Below are 3,489 nucleotides of genomic sequence, written 5' to 3'. Positions count from 1 at the left end.
TTTTTTTTTTTTTTTTTTTTTTTTTTTTTTTTGGCCACACGGCATGCGGGAGTTCCCTGACTAGGGAACTGTTCTTCCACCCCTACAGTGGAAGGGCAGAGTCTTAACCACTGGATTGCCAGGGAAGTCCCCTGTTAATGATTTATTTGAAAAGGTGTAGATGGACTCCAAACAACCATTGGCCAAGGCTAAACTAGAATGAAAGAGAAATATTTTTTCAATGGGGGAATCGTTTTCAGATGCTCTCAAGCTCCCTGTCATTGGAAATATTTAGGCCCTTTCCCCATCTTTGACAGCTCCTGACTGCATGAAAAGTGGCTCTGACCCAAGGTAGAAGGTGATCTACATCAGTGTTTCCCAAACCAGCTTGTCTACCAAACCCATTTTTTTTTTTTTGGATAAATTTATTTATTTTATTTATTTTATTTTTGGCTGCGTTGGGTCTTCAGGCTTTCTCCAGTTGCGGTGACTGGGGGCTACTCTTTGTTGCAATGCATGGGCTTCTCATTGCAGTAGCTTCTCTTTGTTTTAGAGCATGGACTCTAGGTATGCGGGCTTCAGTAGTTGTGGCACGTGGGCTCAGTAGTTGTGGCTCGCAGGCTCAGTAGTTGTGGTGCATGGGATTAGTTGCTCTGTGGCATGTGGGATCTTCCTGGACCAGGGCTTGAACCCGTGTCCCCTGCATTGGCAGTCGGATTCTTAACCACTGCACCACCAGGGAAGCCCTACCAGAACCATTTAAAGGGCTTTTAAAAGTTAGACTCTAGATTCTGGGACTCTACCCCAGACCTACCTACTGAGATCCTGCATGTGGCTTTGGGAACCATGGAGCTACATGCTCCTCCAGCCATGATTCCAACATGGCTTCCAACTATAATTCCATGACATGATGGGTTTATCAGATACAGTTGAGGGTGTGAAAGAATGAAGTTCACAACTTTTCCTCTCATCTAACAAACGTTACATGCCCGGAAGGGAACCCAGGAAAACTATACAAAGATATGCTGCCTCTGCTATAGATCCTGCCTTTGTGTAAACATCTCACCTTGCCTAAACCCTTGTTTTCTTGTCTAAATAAACTGGGATCTTGCAGCCGTGTGCATGTGTGCACGCATGTGTATGTATGTGTGTGCCTGTGGTCTCTCTTCCCCACCCCCACTCCCGTCCACAAGATACCCACCATGGTGCAGAGGCCTAGCATGCATGATCCCAGACCGTTCAACATTGCCTTTCATTCACTATACGATCCCCATCTCCCTTCCCCAGTTTCAGTCCCCAGTTACGGAAGTCAGACTAACACAGTTCTCTCGGGGAGCTTCAAAGGCAGCATAAGAGAAGGGAGCCCCTGGTGAGGAGTGAGTAAGTTCCGGTCTTCAGGTTCCTCAAGTGTACAAGAGGACGTCTGGCCCAAATGCTCTCTAAGAAACCTTCTGGAGCTAAACTCCATGGGTCAGGTTTTTTCTGTTTTTTGTTTTAATGATGATGTCTGGTAATATCGTGCAGCCATCAAAAACAAAACGCTTGCGTATTCTGCCACACCTTAGAAAAGTACTTGCAAAAGTATAGTAAATTTAAAACACCACAAAGTCGCACACACACTGATGACAGTCAAATTGTGTATTACCATTCAAGAGGATAAAGGTACCTGGAGCTATGGAAAGTTTTGGTGTTGACCAATAAAAGTGAGGGTGAAAATAATTTAAATTACTCAACTTGTTCTACAAGTGATTTTAATGATAAATATTTAAACAAATTAAAATGATAGTAGTTCAGATGGCCCACACTGAGCCAGGAGTCCCAGATGTGCAGTGTTTGAGGGGAGAGAAGGAGTAGTGTACATTTCTGTTAATCATTAACTATGATTGGAGCCCGATGTAGTCAATGTGGATGGAGAAAAAAGCTTTCTGAAACACGGAGGTCTTTTACAATTTTATCAACTTTTTAAAAACTGAATTTTGCTTTTTCTGGGGCTCCTTTTCCAAGATTTCTTTTAATATTAATATTCCTATTCTTTAAAAACTGTCAAGAAAATTTGTATTGATTGTAGGATGAAGGTAGATGCTCTTAAAACACAGATTTGAGATTTTTGTTAGTAGAGAGTCAAGGACTTATCCCAGGATAAGGATGGGATAGGATGAAGGGTTTAGATCTTTTCTGTTCTCTTCAGGACTTCCTAATTTTGAAAAAACTGGGGATGTTTTGAAATGGATGAGTAATCAAGGAGGAACACACCTTGTTCATGAGATTACTTTGTATATTTTTATATTCTCAGTAATAAGGAAGGAAAATGGTTCGGTAAATATTTGTTGAATGAATGAGTATAGGGAATGCGCACATAAAATAAGCATGAATGAATCTATGGAAATAAATGGAAAGCTTCTATGGAAATGTATTTATCCAGTGTCTGGCAGACCCTTATGAGCTTTGTGGTCATTGGCAAAAATACTCATTTTCCCCTAATCCCACTTTTCACTTGTAAAATATTAGAGTTGTTGACATTTTGCTAGGAATTCCTTTTAATTCTGTGATTAATGCAAATCTCACAGTAAAGCAGAACTCTCTCTTATTAGCCTGGCATATGCTAAAAATTTGACTGTCTTGATTCACGGGAGAATGAGTTGCTACCGAACTGTGCCTAGCTTTCTGTGTTGAGTCAGAACTTGGGGGTCAGGAGGAGAAGCCTCTAATTTTTCCATAGCTTTCCAGGGGGTTTAGAGGCATGGCCGTGTTTGGGAACCCCTGACCCAGCTTCTTATTGCACAGGTGGAGACCTGGGAAGAGTTGTCCACAGATGGTCAAGGCTGAGAGTGGTTTCTTGTTGACTTTTGGTCTTCTACCCTCACTAGATCATTCAACCAATTTATCATTTTAATGCATGTTTTAACCCTGTCTCTTGTACTTTCTTGTCATTTGGGCCCCAGGGTTGTGGTTGAGAGTCTGTACCAAGGATAGGCCCGGGGTGGCATTCTATGGAGCTGGGCTCTGGGCTATGCAAATCCGGCTGCTGGCTCCAGGCCAGTAGGTAAATTCTGAGAAAACAAGCTCACAACTACTCACTGGCAGAGGAAGTTGGGCAAGGCCCCTCCCTCTGTCTATTCAAACAGGCAACCTTAGAACTCAGGAGCCGGGGATCAGCCACAGGGCAGGGAGAGCTGCTGGAGACACAGAGGCAGCCCAGGGTGGCGGCTTCAGCACCTGGGCTTTGGAGCCAGATGGCTGAGCCCACGTTCCAGCCCCCACTTACTCTCTGCGCACTTTAGGAAGATTATTTTTTGTAAATGTCTCTGATGATCATAAGAGAAACTTTAGTCATCTTCCTTGGGCAAGTTTCCTTCCCTGTAAACTGGGGATAATAATATTACCCACCTCTTAGGGTTGTTATGAGGATTAAGTGAGCTAATATTTATAATGAGCCTGGAACAGTGCCTGGCATTTAGTAAGTACTAGGTAAATGCTGGGTCAGTGCTTTATTAAACGATTTTCAAAACA

The sequence above is a fragment of the Neophocaena asiaeorientalis genome, unplaced genomic scaffold (genome assembly GCF_003031525.2).
Source record: "Neophocaena asiaeorientalis asiaeorientalis breed wild unplaced genomic scaffold, Neophocaena_asiaeorientalis_V1.1 scaffold124, whole genome shotgun sequence".
In the NCBI taxonomy this organism is placed as follows: Eukaryota; Metazoa; Chordata; class Mammalia; order Artiodactyla; family Phocoenidae; genus Neophocaena; species Neophocaena asiaeorientalis.
Note: the sequence above shows the minus strand (reverse complement) of the source record.